Consider the following 22,545-nt stretch of genomic DNA (forward strand, 5'->3'; position numbering starts at 1 on the left):
AGACATCTACTAAGAAAAAGAAAATATTTCTATGGTATATATCTTAAAAAGGGAAAATGCCTAAGACATAGAAAGAACTCAGAGCATTGATCTATAATAATCCAAACAAAAGTAATCACATCGAAAAAATGGGAAGAAGAAAGGAACAGACACTTCACCGAAGAAGATGCATAGGTAGCCAAAAGGCATATGACAAAAATGCTCATCAACATTGATGATTTAGGGAAATACAAATCAAAACTTCCATAAAATACTATTTTATATCTGTGATAGTAGCCTATAACTAAAACAAGTGATAGTGAGGATGTGAAGAAAAATGAACCCTCATATATTGTTTATGAAAACATAAATTGGTTCACCCTTTAAAAGGAAAACAAAATAGAGACTTAAAAATATTAAAAATGGAACTAATATAAGACTCAGAAATTTCACTTTTAAGCATCTATCTGAAGAAAAAAACAAAATTTTGAAAGTATATGTACATTCCTATGCTAAGTTCCCAACAACAAATGAGTGGATAAAGAAGCTACAGTACCCAGGCTGGAGTGATAGCACAGCAGGGAGGGCATTTGTCTTGCATGTGCCTGACCCAGGTTCAATTCCCCAGAGGCATCCCATATGGCCCCCCAAGCACAGCCAGAAGTAATTCCTGAGTGCAGAGCCAGGAGTAACCCTAGAGCATCACAGGGTGGGACCCAAAAAAACAAAAACAAAAACAAAAAAGGGTGGATATAATTTGTTAAGGTGGATATAATTTGATTGGTCTTAAAAGAACATTCTTAATAATAATTTTTTCTATTTCACTAAGATTCTATATCTTTCGCCAGATATTTCCAGAAGACATGTTAAGACATTAAAAATTAAGACATATAAAAATCTTTTCTTTTGCAAATATTTAAAGGCAGCACTATTTTCAAATAGATGAGTCTATTTCAAGTATATTTATAAGGTAATTTCAGTTGAGGCAGTGAAATATATACATGCTACTTGCAATTTGACAACTACAATCCACATATTAAAATGTATGTATATTTAAGGAACTCAGTTATATTCAAAATAATATTAATATGGGAGCTGGAGCAATAGCAAGCGGCCAACCCGGGTTCGATTCCCAGGATCCCATCTGGTCCCCTGAGCACCGCCAGGGGTAATTCCTGAGTGCACAGCCAGGAGTAACCCCTGTGCATTGCTGGGTGTGACCCAAAAAGCAAAATAATAATAATAATAATAATAATAATAATATATAAAATGTAAGTTAATAAGAAAAATAACTATTATGACCTGTCTTTGTGATTACATTAAAATCACATGTATGGGGGGGGGGGATGATGACATTCCTTCACTAGATGATTTCTATTAATGTTATTTCGATAAAATCAAAGCCAAGCATGTCCAAATTCATATTCTACTGCCCCATTTAACCTGAGTTTGCTACTAGAGCAATGCCTGTGTCCTGGGGACCGTCACCAGGGGGGATCCCTTGGAGACTCGAGGTCGAGAGTGAGGGAGCGCCTGGGGGCAGGGACGTGACGGCGGGCGCCCCCTGGGGACGCTGGCAGGAAGCGGCCCAGCAGCTCGGAAAGGGACCCCACAGAGACTGGACAGAGCACGTGAATCGGGTTGGTAGATTTCCGTTTTTTGGGTCAGATGAAGATGCTTTCTAGGTCGGTGGTACCTTGCGTGCACAGTAGGCAACGCTAGTTCTAACTAGATTTTTTTCAGCTTTTCCCACGAGTCCCAACGGCGTTACCTTCAAGGAGGAAAAAAGTATATTTTTTAAAATTCGAACATAAATAAGCTTTGATATCAGATTTGCAATCAAACTCCAGCTTTGTCACTGATTAGTATGATAGGGTGATAAGTGACACATTTAATCTAGCTCCCAAATCTTCCATTTTTTTTTTTTAATTGGAAACGGCCCAGTGTTTGAGGTGGAGTGCATCCAGAACAGGACGTATGCAGGGCTGGACAGAGGGGACATTGGGGAGCGGGCCTGCCTGCACAGGCCAGTCCCAGCACCTCCCACAGGTCCCCTCCCCCCAGTTCCCCAGGCCACCAGGACTGATGCCCGAGGGCAAAGCCAGGAGTAGACTCCTCCCTGAGCACAGCCTCCACTGGCCAAACAAACAAACAAACCAACCAAAAATAACCCCCACACCAGGAGACCTAAATAGAACATTTGCAGGCCCGTGCTTTTGTTTCCTCAAAGGCCAGACAGCTTCACTGAATTAGTCTGAATTGTCTGAATTACAGCCCGATTCTGAATTACAGCCAGCTGAAAAATTAGCAGATGGGAGGACTTACCGGAAGCTCCCACCTAGCCCCTAGCCTATTCTCAGTGTGAATCTCCACCTGGAGTTCTGACCTACTGAATCCTCCAATATCAGGCACGGAATTCTGTGTTTAATGAACCCCATCGACCACTATCCCATGTCTCTCTGCATGCCCTTTGAGTTACCTCCCTCTCCAGGCCCGGTGCTGAAGCTCTTATAGAACATGTGGTTATAAAAGAGAGCCAATAGATTCCATTATGTAATTTCTGTTAATATACTTATCAAAGAAAATCTCAAACAGAAAACTTACTGGGGCTGGAGCTATAGCTCAAGCGAGCGGGCCCAGTAACGTCTCCATTGGAGCTTTGTTGTTACTGTGTTTGGCATATTGAATACTCTCGGGGAGCTTGCCAGGCTCTGCCCTGCGGGGAGCTATCGCACAGCGAGTAGAACGTTTGCCTTGCACACGGCTGACCCGGGTTCAATTCCCAGCATCCCATGTGGTCCCCCGAGCACCTCCAGGAGTAATTCCTGAGTGCAGAGCCAGGAGTAACCCCTGTGCCGGGTATGACCCAAAAAGCTAAAAAAAAAAATTACTATTAAGGGAATTCTTCACCCCATTATCAATAATATAGCTAATTCGCAGTAACTGTACTATTAACTAGTTGGAGGGGACTTGGGCCTATTTTGTCTAATCTCTTGTAGTAGGGCTTGTGCTTGGAGTTTTGCCATTGGAATTTTTCCTCAAATAATTATTGTTTTCCACTGACTCATCTGTTTCATTCTCAAGAACTCCTAATGAACAGGATCATGTATTTCCAGAAGAGTAAGATGACAGGAAAGTAATACAGGATTAATTGATGACCCAAGAATATAAAAATGACAAATAGTTCACTCAGATATTACATTAAAATTTAGAACTCATCAGACCTCAGAGTACTAGAATATATGGACACATATTTATCTTAAAATAGAGTATTTCTTATTTTCTCTCCAGTTTGTTTAGATTTCTGCATTTTATACTCATAATTTGTCGAAGAGGAAAACATCAATATTGCAGAAAAAATGTTCAAATGCTGTTTTGATACACTTTATCTTACAACAACAATTTTTAGTTATACATTAAAGAGAACTTGCCGTACCAGTCAATTACAAAACTAATCTCTGCATTACTTTGAATCAAACATCAAAGGCTTAGAAGCCAAAAGCCAAAATATGCAGTAACAGCTCCCCCCCCCCATCTCCACTATAAAATGCACTGTAGCATTGTCCTGTTGTTCATCGATTTGCTCGAGCGGGTACCAATAACGTCTCCATTGTGAAACTTGTTGTTACTGTTTTTGCCATATAGAATACATCACGGGTAGCTTGCCAGGCTCTGCCGTGTGGGCTGAATACTCTTGGTAGTTTGCCGGGCTCTGCAAGAAGGGCAGAGGAATCAAACCCAGGTCAGCCGTGTGCAAGGCAAACGCCCTACACGCTATGCTACCGTTCCGGCCCCACTATAAAAATGCAACTTTGAAAAATACTTTTCTAGGCATTTTCTGCTCTCTGATGTTAGTGTCATCAAGTCTTGCAATAAAATATTTCAAGCATCCAATTTAGAAAACCAACAGTTATTAAATGTCCAAAATGTCTATTGCCATAGAAGTTTTAATAACAGAATAATGTTAATGTGTTTTTCCCTGCCTCCTACTGAAAAAAGTAGGCTGTTCAGGTGTGTGTTTATTTATTCTTACAAATATATTTCCCCACTCTGTCAGAGACATATAATCCAATTGAAATGCATCCAGAACTGTTTCCTTATACCACATATGCGACAAGCTGTAAATAAAACAAACTTTTTATGAATACATTATGCATGGGTTGTGTTTCCAGAGTTGCATATAAAGAAAGAGTATTTTAATGACATACATTTTTCTGGGTAACTAAACACTGGCTGCTTTTTCAACAACCCACGGACTGAATATAAAACCTTTTCAACTGTTCTGCCACAAATGCACCTAAAATATTAATATATACATTAAGGTTACATTTTCCCTCTTCTTTTCTTTTTTTTATGGGTGGGACATGTTTTGGGCCACCACCAGTTGTATTCAGGGATTTCTACTGGCTCTGCACACAGGGATCACCCCTGACATGAACAGGAGGTCATATGGTTTGCCAGGATTGAACCCTGCCTTCTTGATCCTTACCCCGTGAACTATATTTCCAGACCAAACAACACAGTAAGTTTCACATATAAAGTTATTCCTTTTAGAAATTATGTGGGGGAAAAAAAGAATGCCTGGACATGTAATGTTTTGTTGGACAGCCATATTAGCAGCTGAAATTCTCAGAGTTTATTATTAAATAACAACAGGAAAAACTGATATTGGTTTGGTTCAAAAAAAGAAAAAGAAAAAATAATATTAGCCATGATAGACTTTTAGTACTTTAAGTATTTCATGTGATGTGACTAGAAATTTCAATTTAAATATTAAAATTCAAAAATAGGGCCAATCACTGCATATCTTTTAGATAGATATAAATGAGCATATTATTACCTGTTGTACTGAATTAGTTGGACCTTATTATTAAATGTCCTGAATTATTTGGAAACACATCAGTAACTAAAATGTTATAGTTGGGTAGGGAAAGGAACAAACAGAAATTCATGAACAATGTAAGAAAGGTTTATAATGTACCAAAAATAATGTAAGAACAAACCTAATTTTACAAAAGAGAAATATATTCTTGGAGAAGACTGGAAGAAAATCAGTAAAATGCTAACAACAGATATCTTTTGGGGGTGTATGCTACTTTTTATTTCTTTGTTATTATTCATTTTCTGAAACAATTTATTTTCCCCCCAAAAGTGACATTCCTATTAAACAAATGTGTATTGAGCATTTACTATATGCCAGGCACTGTCTGAGGTACTAGGAGTTCACTGAAACAAAAATAAATTCCCTATTTATGACACAGCTTATGTTCTAGAGAATAGGCAAGAGAAAGAGAGAAAATAGCCAGATTGAGTGGTGGAAAAAAAACTATAAAGAAGGTAAAGCAGGTTAAGAATATAGAAAAGTGCTCAAAGATTAGCATGGCCCCTGCGCAAGGATGACATGCAAACTTGTGAAGTGTTCCATATTGTTCTCTTCATAATCAACATTAGAAAACAAATTTTCTAATGTTGTCTTTGTGGCAGGTCTGAATGTTGGGGAAAATTCCAAATAACAGTGGTGTGTCTTTTGTCGTAATATTGAATGTGATCAATGGAGAGAGAGAAAGAGAGAGACAGAGAGAGAGAGAGAGAGAGAGAGTAAAGTGGAAATCTGCCACACAGCTGTGGGGGGGGGGGGTATACTGGGGTTCTTGGTGGTGGAAAATGTGCACTGGTGAAGGGACAGTGTTTGATCATTGTATGACCGACCGAGACTTGAACTGAAAGGTTTTGTTATTGTTCTCACGGTGATTCAACAAATAAATAAAAAATGTATTTCGCTGTCGCTGTCCTCCCGTTGTTTATCGATTTGCTCGAGCAGGCCCCAGTATCGTCTCCATTTGAGACTTTGTTGTTACTGTGTTTGGCATATTGAATACATCATGGGTAGTTTGCCAGGCTCTGCCGTGCGGGCGAGATACACTCGGTAGCTTGCCGGGCTCTCCGAGAGGGGCAGAGGAATCGAACTTGGGTCGGCCATGTTGGCTGCGTGCAAGGCAAACGCCCTACCGCTGTGCTATCGCTCCAGTATTTAAAAAAATTAAAAAAAAAAGAAGAGCATTGATACTCCACATTAATAAAGAAAATACTTTTCAAAAAAAGAATATAGAAAAATACATGAATAACATATTGAATATATATTCTGATATTTTGACAATATTAAAAAGTTATTTGCTTTTTCTTATTAAATTGCATGGGTTCCTTAGATGTTTCAAGGCTGCCATCTTGCATTGGGGATAGTTTCCTTCATGGTAGCAGCTTTTCAGTTTGATGGATGGAGTCTCATTTATCTTTGTCTTTGTTCCCCTTGTCATTGAAGTCATATTCCCAACGAAAGTCAAGGTGTTTATTGCTTATGTTTTCTTCTGTGTTTCTGGTCTTACATTCAAGTCCTTAACCCGTTTTCATTTTTTTTATATGTTAGTACATAGTGCTCTATTTTATTCACTTGTATGTGACTGTCCAGTTTTCTCAAGATAGTTTCTTGAAGACTGTCCTCACTTCATTGTACTCTTCTGACTCATTTTCTATACTTTATTTGTCCATATACATTTGGTTTTATTTCTGGGATTTTAATTTTCTTCCATTGTTCTCTGTGCATTTTTTTTATTACAACACCATGTTTTCTCATTATAATTTAGAACTTAGGTACCTTCAATTTAGTTATTTTCATGAATGTTTTAGATAGCTTCTCAGGCTCTTTTGCAGTTCCAAAGGAATTTTGTAATTTATTTAATTTTTGTGAAGAATACCTTTGTGATTGCATTGAATTCCACAGAAAATGAAAATCTATCACATCTTTTATATTGCTGTCAAAGTTATATAAAAGATGCCTAGACCATAATCATAGTAGAGCAGGGTAGCACCTTGCCTTGCACTTGCCAACTGGGGTTCATTCCCCCACACCACAAACAGTCGGTCCTTTGCACCCTGCCAGGAGTGATTCCTGAGCACAGAGCCTCAAGTAAACCTTCAGAACAACCATATATTATCCAAAAACAAATTAAATCAATCCATTAATCAATCAATCAATCAATAAAATATCTTTAATCAATCCTTTATTTAATGGCATATACGTAGATAGTAAATGTATATAAAATGCAATAACATATTTTAGCAAAACCACAAATATGCCTGACCTTAAATATGCACCCATAATGAAATCTAGTTAATTTGGAACTGCTGTAATTAACACTTAATTAAACAGACTCCTTGAAGAAAACTCACCAAGTTGGAGTCAATGCTTTATATATCTGGATTTTTCTACCAAGATTTGGGTGACCTACTCAAGATTTGGGTGACCTACTCAAGTAGGTCTTTTCTAATGAGAAAATCTGAATGGAAATATTCACTCTGCCTTCAAACCTGAAAAAACATTCCTTCATCCAGATGCACCTGAAAACTCTGCATCTGAACTCAAAAAATGGACAAAAGGGGAGCCAAAGGAATAGCTCAGCACTTAGAATGCATATCTTGCAAATATTTTGTCATGAGCTCAATCCCTGGTGCTCTACTATCTATAAAATCTAGTGTCTAAGTAATTTCCAGATACACCACTCTCGGGAATGTATAGTCTCCACAATTAAAGTTCAATTCCTGACAAGCCCTGCAACCAAAAATATGTGAGAATATCTAAGGAGATTAACCCCTGCTGATCACGTGTGATCACTGTAGTCACAATTAGCACTAGAAAGAGGGTGAAAAGGAAGTGAATGGGGAGAAATAATAATGTGAACTGGCGTATTGCTTGAATAAAGATTTCTAGTTTTGGTTATATACCTATCTGTAATTGAAAATATTATCTCAAAGAGGTATCTGTGTGCCCATTCCTATAGCAGCATTATTCACAATAGTCAAAATACAACTCAATTATTCATTTCTTAGTAAAAGAATAAGTGTAATGTAATACATATATCGAATATTATCCAGTCTTTAGAAAGCTTAAATTATGACATATGCATTATAAATGAATCTTGAGGACATTAAATAAAATGAAATAAACTACTCACAAAAATGGCATAACTCTACATATCTGAGATACTTAATGAAATAATAGAGAAAGAAAGAATTGGGTGAAAAGAGAGGAGCTGAGTTATATTCAATGGGCAGAGTTTCGGGTTTATAAGATGAACAAAGTATTAGCAGTGGATGGTGGTTACTGCAGTCCATCACCTGATGATATTTAATACCATTGAAATATACAATTAAAAATTGTTAGAACAATTTATGTTTACCTCACAACAATGGAAATATTAGGGGGAAATTCTATGAATAAAGGTAGAAGAAATTGTAAATGGCAAAAAAAAAATGTAAGCAACTTCCTGAGTTTTGGAATGAAAGAGACAGAGAGTAAAATAAGAGCTCTCCAAAGGTAAGTCCTGCAAGCCACTGCTCTTCCTCTCTCTCTTTCTCTCTCTCTCTTTCTCTCTCTCTCTCTCTCTCTCTCTCTGTCTCTCTCTCTCTCTCTCTCTCTCTCTCTCTCTCTCTCTCTCTCTCTCTCTCTCTCTTTCTCTCTGTACCCTGCCTATTGAACTCTACTTGCATGTTGGACATAACAGGTAGGGTGTTTGCCTTGCACGCCACCAACCCAGGTTCGATTCTCCCGGTAAGCTCCCCGTGGCATATTCGATATGCCAAAAACAGTAACAACAAGTCTCGCAATGGAGATATTACTGGTGTTCCCTCATGCAAATTGATGAACAATGGGAGGACAGTGCTACTTGCTTGCTTACCTAGAGGTTTAGTTTTATTTTCTTAGCTAAACTTTTTACTAATTTAGTTAAACTCAATCTGCTAAAATGTGGTAGGTACCAAAGGTCTGTATCTGTCCCTGGAGTGCCTACGTCTATCTTGTTCCTGCACTTGGAAACCTTACCCGATGCTTCATGAACTGTTGTTGGACAGCCCAGAATGTCATGTGTTCTTGTCTTGCATAGCTCCGTGCCTTATCCTCTAGATGCTGCAGACGCGTTTCCTTCCAGGAAGCCCCAGACTCTTCCAAAGCTACCCCAGCATGGCTCAACTTAACTGTTTATTCAAAACATCTTGACTGAAGATCGCTCCTACAGACCTCCACTTTCTGCTTGCTCCAGTCTGAATGACAACTCAAGTACAGCTAGTTCTGTATCCTTGCCAACTGGAAAGCAGTTACTAAGCCATTTCATTTGATGGCCTCTAATTTCTGTTATTCACCCCCTATACATTTAGATAAGAGAGATTTTCCTCTGTGGAAGTTGGGTGTATCTTCTTTAAATTCCTAGAAACCCTTTGTCTACTGAAGGAACCATCTTAGAAGTAGGTACTATGTGTGTAGTATGTCTGGCCATTTATATGTAGATGCACTTTTTATTAGTAAATATATCAAGTAACAAAATAAGTCCTCAGGACCTAAGCAGTAGACCAGTGGGTAGGATGGTAGGACACTTATCTCGCATTTAATGTTCATGGTTTTGATTTCCTGCACCACATATGCCCCACCAGGAGTAATTCTTGGGAGCCAGGAGTAATCCCTGAGCATTCCTGGCTGTGGGCACCCACTCAAAATACAACAATAACAACAACAACAACAGAAAGTCCTGAATGGGAGGGAAACTGGGAACACTGGTGGAAGTTGATAACCAGTGATGGGATTAATGTTGGAATATTGTATTCTTGAGGCTCAACTATGAATAACTTGTAAATCACGGTGCTTTAATAAAAAATAAATAGATAAATACAATTATAAATTAATTTGATCTTGCAAAAAATGTTCTTTAAAATACTTTTGCTTAAAGTAATTGAATTAAGCACAACTTAATTCTTATTTTGAAGCTATTTTTTTGTAAAGTGATTGGAAATTAACTTCATTAGGTATGATTTTAAATCACTGATACTACAAAATTTTCCGCCTGAGATTTTTCCATAAGAAAAATACTACCATTTACAACAAACCTTGTTGTCTAGGAACTCTGCTCATTCCATTCTGTGAACAGAAAATAGAAATCATTTTTTCCTGCTTCTGCGTCATATTGTAGCACAGCCATATATGCAAAATTTTATAGATATATTTATTTGAAGACTTGTTTCCCTGGAATTCTTTCATGCTAAATTTAAAGCAGAATATCCACATTGATCACTTTGATGTTCACATTAATTTCTTAAAGAGAGCAAAAGACTTCTCTCTCACCATTTTCTATTTATCCTTTCTATTTTTTCTTGTTTTTGGAAACATCTAGAATAATTTCCTAAATTAAAAAAAAAACACTTTTTGAGGGGCTGGAGCGAAGGAACAGTGGATTGGATGTTTGCCTTGCACGTGGCATACCCAGGTTTGATTCCCAGCATCCCATATGGTCCCCGAGCTCCACCAGGAGTAATTCCTGAACGCAGAGCCAGGAGTAACCCCTGTGCATCACAGGGTGTGACAAACACACACATAAAGACCTTTTTGAAATCAAAACCTAGAATGGATTCTGTTATGTTTTATTTGGGGTCTACTCCGGATGGTGCATAGGGATGATTCCCAGTTTGTTGCTTCGGGATTTCTTCTGGAATTTCTCTGGGTCCATATGTGGTACTGGGGATTGAACCTAGGCTTCCTACCTGTAAACCATAATCTCACTCAATGTCAGCAGCCTAAATGCACCAATGATGAGAAATATGGAGTGGAAGAATGGATTAAGAAATTGAATCCAACATTCTGTTGCCTACAAGAAACATATCTGAACAATACAGAAAGCACAGACTCAAAGCTGAAGGCTGGAAGACAATATCCGAGCCAATAACCCTAACAAAAAGGCCAGGGCAGTAATACTTGTGTCAGACAATATTGGCTTCAAGCTTTTAAAAAAGTCATAAGAGACAGAGAAGGTAATTTCTTAATGATCAAGGAATATGTACATCAGGAAGAACTCATGTTCTCATGCATATGTTGCACTTAGTGGACCAGCAAGAGACTTAAAACAAAAACTCATGGACTAGAAAGAAGACATCGATAGCACGATAATAGTTTAGTAGTTGGAGATCACAATATCACTCTGTCACCTGTCAATAAATTAACAAGAGTAAAATTCAACAAATAAATACTGACTGTTAAAGAAGAAATGGATGAGAGGGGGATATTACATATACATATATGCACTGTAGTACAACTTCCCGTTGTTCATCAATTTGCTCAAGCGGGCACCAATAACGTTTCCATTGTGAGACTTGTTGTTACTGGTTTTGGCATGCAATGCAAATGCCCTGCCTGCTGTGCTATCTCTACGGCCCAAATGAATTGGAATTCCAAAAATATCCAATTAATTTATGATACCAAAAGCTGGTTCTTTGAAAAAATAAACAAGATCAATAAACCCCTAGATAAACTTACAAAGAAATAGTGCTAGAAATAAAAGATCACAACAGATACAACAGAAATTCAAAGGATCATTAGGAATTATTTTGAATATCTTTATACTGTGAAATGTGAAAAAAGAAAAGAAAAGATCAGCTCTTGGACTGTTATAACCTCCCAAGGCTGAACCACGAATAGATGGAATACCTAAAGAGACCAGTCACTATCAAGAAAATCAAAATGATGATGAAAAGTCTCCCCCAAATCAAGTCCAGGCACAGATACTGGTGAGTCCTTTCAATACTTTAAAGAAGAGCTACGGACAGTCCTTTTAGGAGCTTTCAGGAGAGAGAAGAAACAAAAACACTCCTAAACAGTTTCTATGAATCAAATATCACCCAGATACCAAAAGCAGATCGAGAAATCACACACATAAAAAGAATTACAGGGGGGTATATTGGGGTCCTTGGTGGTGAAAAGTGAGTACTGGTGAAGGAAGAGGTGTTTGATCATTGTATGACTGAGACTTAAACCTGAAGCTTAGTAACTTTTCCCAGAGTGATTCAATAAATAAACACAAGAAAAAAAAAGAATTACAGATGGATACCCCTGAGGAACATAGACGCAAAGATCCTCAACAAAATACTAGCAAATAAAATTCAACGACTCATCAAAAAAAAATCGTACGTCAAGATTAAGTGTGATTCATTCAGAGAATGTAGGCATGGTTTAACATATGCAAGTCAATCAGTATAATAGACCAGTATAATCAGTATAATATAAAAATCAGTAAAAATAAAAGTAATATGATCATATTAATAGATCCAGAGGCAGTCTGGATCAGTAGATTCATCAGTAGAATCAGTAGATTCATAGTAAAATCTCAATAAAATGCAAACTGAAGGAACTTTCCTTAGCATAGTCAACAACATTTATTTCAAGCCCAGAGCAATCATTATACTCAATGGAAACAAAATAGAGCCTTTCCTCTAAGATGAGACACAAGACAAGTTGCTCACTCTCACCGCGTCTATTTACTAGAGTACTGGAAGTATTTTCCATAGCAATTGTAGCACTGTAGCACTGTCCTCCCGTTGTTCATTGATTTGCTCAAGCGGGCACCAGTAACGTCTCATGACAAATTGTGAGACTTGTTGTTGCTGCTTTTGGCATATAAAATATGTTACGGGTAGCTTGCCAGGCCTTTGCCATGCAGGCGAGATACTCTTGTTAGCTTGCCAGGCTCTCCGAGAGGGGCAGAGGAATCGAACCTGGGTTGGCTGCATGCAAGGCAAACACCCTACCCACTGGCAACAAAAATATACTAAGGACATCCAGATAGGAAAGAAACAATTCAAATTTTCAGTAGTTTTAGATCAAATGATACTTTTTCTAGAAAACCCTAATGTCTCTACAAAAATGCTCTTAGAAACAAAAGATTTTTAAAGTGGCAACCAAAAAAATTAACATGCAAAAGGCTTTTTATATATGCAAATAAAATAGAATAGAGGGATTTTTTAAAAATTTCATTCACAGTTGCACCTCAGAAAATCAAATATTTTGGAATTAGTTCAACTAAAGAGGTAAAAGACCTCTTTTACAAAGAAAACTACAAAACACTACTTAAACTAATAAAAGAGGACTGAGAATAGGGAAACACATCCTCTGCTTATGGATTGGGAAGATTAATATTGTCAAAGTGGCAATACTCCATAAAGCATTATACAGATTCAATGCAGTTCCTATGAGGAAACTCTTGACATTTTTTCAAAGATAGATCAAACACTCCTAAAATTAAAATGTAACAATTATCTCTCCATCAAATAGGGAGGCACCACTTTCTCAAAATTCAAACTGTACTACAATGATGGTAACTAATAGAATGTGGTACTGGAATAAAGACAGACCCTCAAGTCAATGGAATAGAATTGAAAATCCAGAGATGCTCTCAGGTTAATCTTTGTTAAAGAAGCAAAATATATGAAGTGGAACAAGGAAAATCTCTTTATCTGTGGTATTGGGAAAACTGGTTGGTCACATGCAAAAAAAAATTAGACCTTTTTCTAATGTCATGGACAGAAGTCAAATAAAAATAGTTTAAAAATATCAATATCAGACTGAGTCCATAAAGTACATAGAGGAAAACACTGGAAGAACATTCCACTGAACGTAGAGGTATCTCTAAGAATAAAACACTGTGATGAAACAAGTGGAGGCAAAAATATACAAATGGGACTACATTAAAGGAAATGATGACCATAATAAAAAGATCCTCCATCAGCTGGGAGAAATTACTTTCCCACTAATCATTCAATAAAGGGTTAATAAAAGAGATTTATAAAGCAATGGCAGAACCTTGCAAGACAAAACATCTAACCCATCACATAATGGGGAGAGGAGATGAACAGAAACTTACTGAAGAAGAAATACAAAGGGCCAAAAGGCACATAAAAAATGCTCTGCATCACTAATCACGAAGGTAATGCAAGAAGTTAATGCAAATCAAAACAACACTGAGATATCCTCTCTCCAGAGACTGAAATACATCAATAGAACCGTAGCAACCAGTGTTAGCATGCCTGCAAGATAAAAAGGAGTCCTCACTCACTGCTGGTGAGAAATGTTAACTGGTCCAACAATTTGAGAAACATTATAGGAACATTCCTCAAAAAAATAGAAATTGAGTTTGCAAATAACCCAGCAATTTCACTCCTTGGAAAATATCCCAAGGGCCCCAAAACACAAAATACAGTAAAGATATCTGTGTTCCTGTGTTCATTGCAGAACTATTCACAACATCCAAAATCTGGAAACAACCCAGTGCCCAAGAACAGATGACTGAATAAAGAATAAAGAAGTTACGGTGCACAAAGGAATACTAAGCCATACGGAAAGATCAAGTCCTACAATTTGCTGCTACATGGATCTGGAGAGTATCATGCTCAGTGAAATGATACAGAGGGAGAGGGGCAAACACAGAATAATCTCACTCTTATGTGGGATATGAGGAACCATAGTAGGGGAATAACTAATGTCCAGAGACAATAAAAAGGAAGAGCAGAGAGCTGGAGCGATAGCACAGCATGTAGGGCGTTTGCCTTGCATGCAGCCAACCTGGGTTCAATTCCCAGCATCCCATATGGTCCCCTGAGCACCGCCAGGAGTAATTCCTGAGTGCAGAGCCAGGAGTAACCCCTGTGCATCGCCGGGTGTGACCCAAAAAGCAAAAAAAAAAAAAAAAAGGAAGAGCAGAAAAACTGGTCCTTATCAGGAAGTTTTCCCAGAGGGATGGAGGGTGTTAATTTAATTAAACAAAAAGTATTTAATTATTTTTAAAATAACTTATGTCCATATATTACAGTTCTGTCAATCATATTTCCTTCTTTCCGCTTTTATGTATTTTAAGGAATTTTATCAGAAGCAAGTATATATTCCGTATTAGTTTAAAGTATAAGTAAAAAGCATGACTTGCTTAAAATAATACTTTCTGATAATATTTAACAAAAGAGAGCAAGATCTGTAAGGAAACAAGATGCCATTTTTATTTAAAAAATAAAGTATTCCTTGGGGGCTGGAGCTATAGCACAGCAAGTATTGCATTTGCCTTGCATACGGCCGACTTCGGTTCAATTCCCAGCATCCAATATGGTCGCCAAGCACCTCCAGGAGTAATTCCTGAGTGCGTGACCAGGAGTAACCCCTGTGCATTGCCGAATGTGACCCAGAAAGCCAAAAAAATGGTAAAGTATTCCTTGAATAATTGTTTTGTTTTGATGTTATAATTTATTGGTTTCAAAGAAGTTTACTATTTAGTAAGAAAAAACCAGTGGTGAGATTCTCTAAAACCAGTTTTATGGATCGGAATGTTCATATATTGGCAGAGGAGAAAGTTTTTGAATGGTGGTTAGTGTATGAGTGCAGAGAGCCAGAAATAGCCCAGTGGCTGAACAAAGGGTAATGAAAACATCTCATACAAACAGTAAATTAGAAACAATAAATGAGTAATGGTTCTCTCTTCTGATTTATAAGACACTCACATCCATGCCATTTATGAATTATTTTCTCACAAGAGAAATCAAAGAATTCTTCTTTTTCTTACACTGTCAAGAAAATTTCCCCAAGAGTCATGGTTCTCCATGCAAATAAACTGCTACCTCAATTCACCCACTGGATTATCATATAAATGACAAGATGTCTGAAACCAAAAATAAAAACATTCCAGACGCAAATGATAATTTTACCACAGAAGGAGCTGGCACAGACATTAGAATATGTAAGATGAACTTCTACAGAAATCTTTGCAATAGAGTGTGGGAACCCCCAGGATGAGACAATAGACGTGTGGGACAGAAGATTTACAAATACAGGCAGTGTACAGGTAAAATAGAACTTGAAGCCCATCAGTTCTGAAGACCCAGTTCAGACACAAGCATAAGGGATCCAAGATCGACAAGAGAAGACGAGCAACATCCCACACAGCTCCACAGCACAGCCTGCAATGAAGTGCACAGCCTGATCAGAATTCAAAAGAAATCAAGACCCAAGATCTAGGCGTTATAATGGGAGAAGAATCTTGAGGTGGGAGGGAGTGTTGATGAGCACATGGCTGATTGGCGTGCTGCTCTCCTCAACTTCTGGTAGGGGGAAAAGAACTCCCTTCAGATTTCTAAGGTACTAAGACACCTGTGGGAGTGGGAATGTGTGGTTTACAGAAGTTGACAAGTGCCCAGATTTGTGCTCATACTCATTGAACAGGGAAGAGACATGGAGATCATAGGAGCTCAGACAGATTTCTGTACCAGCTCCTTCTGTAGTCAAATTATCACTTGAATCTGGAATGCTTTTATTTTTTTCTTTCAGACATCGTGCCATTTATATGCCCAGTGGAGCTATAAAACTCATTAAACAAAAGACACCACAGACCTAATTAAATATGTTGCCCCAGGTGGAAGCTGGGAGTCTCCAATCTAAAGGTGAACCTCGAGTATAGGGTTTATAGATGAGAATAATTGCCTCAGGCCATTTAACTAAACTACAAGCATGGGACAACCCAGCCCACAATGACAGGCTAGCAAGCAGATCAAATCACTGGCGACTAGCACAGGGCCTCTTTATCAGACTGAGGAGCACAGGAGGGCAGCGATTAGGCTACAGAGTTCTCGTGAGAATCCCTATCTGCCTATTATATCCTTTCATTAGATTTTCTAATATTTGGGGGAAATTTCTGGTGAATGAAACCAGTTGTAGTTACTGGTTACTGTAGTTACTGAGCGGGGAGAAAGGGCTGCAAAGTTCAAAAAGAGAGCTCCCAGAACGACCACCAACTGGGAACTCTTTGGCACTATTGCGGCAACATGGGAAGATGACATTGTTGACAACATTGACGAGGAATACGATCGACTGGTTCAGCACCTCCATGAATGTGCGAGGAACGCCAAGAGAGAGATAGGCACAAAAAAACGCCTGTCTTCGAAAACTCTTGAGCTAATTCGCCAGCGTAGTTTGGCACATGCCTCAGGCTAACGTCGGAGCTCGCAAAGCAGTGCAGAGATGCGATCAAGGAAGACCTCAAAGAGAGAAGAGCAGAAGTACTGATAGATGCGGCAGAAGCTGGGAAAAGTATTCGTTACGCCCGCCTGTCCTTCGCCAACTACATGACCAAGATGACTGCCCTCCGACGTCCTGATGGATCCATCACATCCTCCAGAATGGAAATGGAGAAGATTATCCATGACTTCTACTCAAATCTCTTCGATAGCCATGTCCACTTGCCGACATACCAAATTCCACAGGATGGATATGTCATTCCCAACGTTCTCCCTTCCGAAATCCGACACGCCATTTCGTCGGTAAAGAAACAAACAGCACCCGGCCCAGACAAGGTCAGACCTGAACACCTGAAGAACCTGCTGTCAGTACTCATCAATACAGTGGCTCGGCTCTTCACATGCTACTTGTCTGAATGCAAGGTTCCGTCCCAATGGAAAACCAGCAGGACTGTACTACTGTACAAGAAGGGAGACATCCATGACATTGGCAACTATCGCCCCATCTGCCTATTGTCTGTCATCTACAAGTTGTTCACTCGAGTCATCCTAAATAGGATTGGCAGAACACTAGATGAAGGACAACCATGCGAGCAAGCCGAGTTCCCCAAAGGATTCAGCACCATCGACCATATCCACACGATAACCAAGCTCATTGAGGTTTCTCAGGAGTTCAAGATGCTGCTCTGTTTAACGTTCATTGATTTAAAGAAGGCCTTTGATTCTGTTGAGACAGAAGCAGTCATAGAAGCCCTAGCCAATCAGGGCATTCAAGCCCAATACATCAAGATCCTCCGTGAGCTGTATTGCGGATTCACTACCAGGATCTCACCATTCTACAAAGAAGTGATCGTTGATGTCAAGAGAGGGGTGCGGCAGGGTGATACCATTTCACCAAAACTCTTCAGTGCCACCCTCGAGAACATCATGTGACAACTGGAATGGGAAGGAACGGGAGTGAAGATAGATGGTCGGCAACTACACCACCTCGGTTTTGCTGATGACATTGTTTTAATAACACCAAACATCAGCCAAGCGACACAAATGCTGGCCGACTTTGACCGTGAGTGTGGAAAGGTAGGACTACAGCTGAATCTTACGAAGACAATGTTTATGAGAAACAGCCTCGTTCCTGATGCCCCATTCACTCTCAAAGGAACGACCATCTCCAAGTGCAGCAGCTATGTGTACCTAGGTCGAGAAGTCAACATGACAAATGACCTGGCACCCGAGCTGTGCAGGAGAAAGAGAGCGGCTTGGAATGCCTTCAAGAACGTCGAAGAAATAGCTAAGAGGACGAAGAACCTCCAGCTCTGGGCACATCTATTTGATTCCACTGTTCTTCCTGCATTAACATATGCCTCAGAGACCTGGACCCTACACAAACAAGATGAGTACGCTATTCAGGTCTCCCAAAGAAGAATAGAAAGAGCTATGCTTGGAATATCACGTTTCACTCGAATGAGAGAAAGAATCCAGAGTTCTGACATCTGTCGACGATCAAGAATCAGGGATGCTGTCTCATTTGCCAAGGTGTCGAAAATCAGATGGGCTGGTCACGTAATGAGATTTAAAGACAACCGCTGGACTAGAGCTGTTACCGACTGGATTCCACGGGATGTCAAAAGACCGCGTGGCCACCCACCTACCAGATGGTCAGACTTCTTCGTGAAGATCATGAACGATTGGTTTGAGGCTCTTCATATTCCCAGAGTGAACAGATGCCATTGGGCTACACTAGCACGCAACAGGGACAAATCGAGACGTTACTGGCGCCCGCTCGAGCAAATCGACCACTAAAGGGAAGTTAAGTGATTAAGTGATTAAGTGGGGGAAATTTCAGATGTGAAACTTATCCGACAATTGAGTAAATCTAGGCCACATTTTTTTGGACATGCACAAATCAAAACTCTTTGTTCACTGCTACCTGTGTCGTTCAAAACTGATGAAATGGCCCCCTTGAGATTACAGAAAATCACACCAGAATACAGAAACAAACTACATAATGGGAAAGAATATTCACCCAATACCCATCTGATAAGGGGTTGATATCAAGGACATACGAGGCACTGGTTAAACTCTACAAGAAGAAAACATCCATTCCCATCAGAAAATGGAGCAATGAAATGAACAGAAACTTTCTCGAAGATAAAATCTGAATGGCCAAAAGGCAGATAAAAAAAATGCTCTTCATCACTCATCTTCAGGGATATGCAGATTAAAACAACAATGAGATATTATCTCACACCACAGAGTCTGGCTTATATCCCAAAGAACAAAAGCAACTGATGTTGACGTGGATGTGGGGAGAAAGAGACTCTCCTTCACTGCTGGTTGGAATGCCAACTGGTTCAGCCTTTTCGGAAAACAGTATGGACACTTCTCAAAAAATTAGAAATTGGGCTCCCATTTGAACCAGCAATACTACTTCTTGGGAATATATCCCGGAGAGGCAAAAAAGTATAGTCGAAATGACATCTGCACTTGCATGTTCATTGCAGCACTGTTTATAATAGCCAGAATCTGGAAAAAAAAAAAGATTGCCCGAGAACAAATGACTGGTTAAAGAAACTTTGGTACATCTACACAATGGAATATTATGCAGCTGTTAGAAAAGATGAAGTCATGAAATTTGCTTATAAGTGGATCAACATGGAGAGTATCATGCTAAGTGAAATAGTCAGAAAGAGAGGGACATACATAGAAGGGCTGCACTCATTTGTGGAATATAAATGTAACAAAATGGGAGACTAACACCCAAGGATAGTAAAGAGAAGGACCAGGAGGGTTGCTCCATGGCATGGAACCTGGCCTCACATGCTAGGGGAAAAGGCAACTCACAGAGAGAAGGGACCACCAAGTAAATGATGCTTGGAGAGCCCGCACGGATGGGAGATATGTGTTGAAAGTAGATTATGAACCAAACATGATGGCCACTTAATACCAGCATTGCAAACCACAACACCCTAAAGGAGAGAGAGTAAAAGGAAATTCACCTGCCACAGAGGCGGGGGTGGGGGGAAACCCGGAACATTAGGGGTGGAAACTGGGCACTGGTGGAGGGATGGGTACTCGATCACTGTGTGACTAAGATCATTGTATGACTAAGCACGAAAGTTTGTAAGTCTGTACCTGTACCTCACAGTGATTCATTAAAAAAAGAAATACAGGAAAAAAAAGAAAACAATCACAACAAAGAGCCCAACCGACCTAACTGAACTTGGCATAGAACTATTACAGGAGAGAGAGAGAAGAATTTGCCATCAAAACTGGCAAGAACTGTAGTAAACAATGTACTCATAAGAGCAGTAAGAGGTTTCAATATAAAAATAAAGATATTTGAATTCCACTTAAGATGAGGTAAAGGTCACCATAGCATGGACCAGGGGGCCTGGGAGCCAAAACAGACTGTAGATGGGACCTTTGTGAGCCCCGGTGGGCGTCCGTGGGGGGAGAAAGCCTCCAGCATGTCCAGGGCGGGTGCCTGGGATGGAGGGGGTGGTGGGCGGTGCTAGGCAGGTGAGCAGGCTCCTGCCCCTTATCCCTCCATCCAGAGTCGGCATGGTTAGAGACAGAGGTAGATTAAAACGTCATGATTCAAAGCAGATTAATTTTCTAGTCTTCTCAAATTAAAAAAAAAATGAACAATTGTAGGATAACACTGTTTTGTCCTTCCTGCATAGCCTCAGGTAGGTCAGGTTGATTGGGTTGCTCCCGTCATAGTACTCCCATTCCTCTGTGTTTATTTGTAAACTTTGTGCTCTGTTGACTTGTAAATATTGTTTTTTCTCTTCTCCCTAAGTCCTTTGCATAGTTTATTCAGAGCAACGTCCTTTTTGTATGGACACAAGAGGACAGTATATGCTATGCTTTTGTAATGTGATTCTCAATGTTATTTTCCTCCTGGGCATCTATTCTTTCCACCTAAGCCTCAGCTGCCCTTACTTCCTAGCGCCCCCAAAAGCAGGGTCCTTATGAGGGACTGGATGGAACCAGGGCAAGCAGTAAGCTATGTGCTACCCTGGCATTGAGATGGGCCTGGACAAAGTGTCATAACGCTTAACTATAAGTTAAGAGCTTACTCATGGACAAATGCTGTCATGATCCAAAAAGTAATAACTAGATTCTGACCCTGCTAGGGTGAGGAATGATTAATCTGGCCTGAGTGCTGTAGTCTGAGTCTGTGGCAAGATGTTCCCAGGAGAGCTTCCCTACAAGCCTCAATGTATCTCTTACTGTGTCCATACAAAAATAACTAGTATTAAGATGTTGATTGAATTTTTGGACTAAGGAAAGGAGAAAAACAATATTTACAAACCAACAGATCATAAAGTTTACAAATAAACACAGAGGAATGGGAGTACTATGATGGGAGCAACCCAATAAACCGAAGCTACCTGAGGCTATGTAGGAAGGACAAAACAATGTTATCCTACAAACAATGTCAAGCAATCGTTCCAAAAGGTAGGTTGGTGGTACCTCTGCATACCCATGTATGCCCTGAGCTGTCCCTATGTGGGGCTGAAGCCAGGTAGGGCTGAACACTCACATTGGTCCCCATGTCAGCTAGGTACAGGCATTCGAGGTCTTCGCTTGAGGCTACTATTTCTGCAGGTAGCACTGTGCCAGTATGGCTACATCTAAGCTGTTCACGGGCTCTGCAAAGACTCATACATAAAGGAATTCACGGAGTTCTCAGTAAACTTAGCTGAATTGTCATATGACCCAGCAATTCCACTTTGGGGCATCTATCCTCAGGACATAAAAACTTTCTCTCAAAATGCACACCACTATTCAATGCTGCACTCAGGACAATAGCTAAGAAATGGAATCAGCCTAGGGGTTCAACAACAGTGAATGAATAATGAATATTTAGCATATATGCACAACAGAATACTACGCTGCAAATAATCATGAAATCATGAAATTTGTTGCACATGGTTGGAATTGGAACATATCACCTTGAGTGAAGTAAGCCAAAAGAAGAAAGACAAACACAGGATGATCTCTCTTCTTTGTGGAATATAGAATACTGGATGAGGAAATGTATTATAATAAAAGGAGATGCTTAGATCATCCTTGATTCTAGTGTTTAGAGAGAGGGCAGAGAGAGAATGAAAGAAATTAAGAGGGGAAGATGAGAACAAGAAGTAATGGGTGAAAAGGCATCGGGGCTTCAGTTATACCAGTGATATAAATGAGGGGTATAGTCATACCCAAACACAGATTCCACAGAACTAAAAACATGAGATCTAAGCAGCAACCATTGAAACGTTATAATGTGTTGACAGGTGGGGGTGAGTGTGGGCTGAGGTGGGGAGGGAAATTGAGAACACTGGTGAAGGGAAGATGGCATGGTGGAGGTTTTGGTGTTGAATTATTGTATTCCTAAAATGCAACTATCAGTAACTTTATAAATCATGGTTCTTTAATAAAAATTTAAAAAAATTAAAAATGGAACCCATATGACAGCATATTTTAATAAAAATCTGTTAAATCCATAATAAAATATAATGATGACCCATATTGTTGAGTGAAAAGTACTTTCAACCGATAATTCTCTTGTGAGAGGTTATCATTCATATTTAAAGAAGTGATAGAAACTTTTTATGAAAAACAACTCCTAAATAGGCTCATTGTCTCTATTTTAGCTCTTCAAGAGATTACACATGGTCTTCTATATAGATTAAGGCAACTCCTTCTTGG

The 22,545-nt window shown here is 39.3% G+C and overlaps 1 pseudogene; it reads left to right on the top strand.

Moving 5' to 3' along the window:
- The first annotated feature begins 5,348 nt into the window (after window positions 1–5,348).
- LOC130027287 (uncharacterized) lies at window positions 5,349–5,410 on the top strand (annotated as a pseudogene).
- The last annotated feature ends 17,135 nt before the right edge of the window (window positions 5,411–22,545 follow it).

The sequence above is a fragment of the Sorex fumeus genome, unplaced genomic scaffold, assembly GCF_029834395.1.
Source record: "Sorex fumeus unplaced genomic scaffold, SorFum_2.1 ptg000036l, whole genome shotgun sequence".
NCBI classification, from domain to species: Eukaryota; Metazoa; Chordata; class Mammalia; order Eulipotyphla; family Soricidae; genus Sorex; species Sorex fumeus.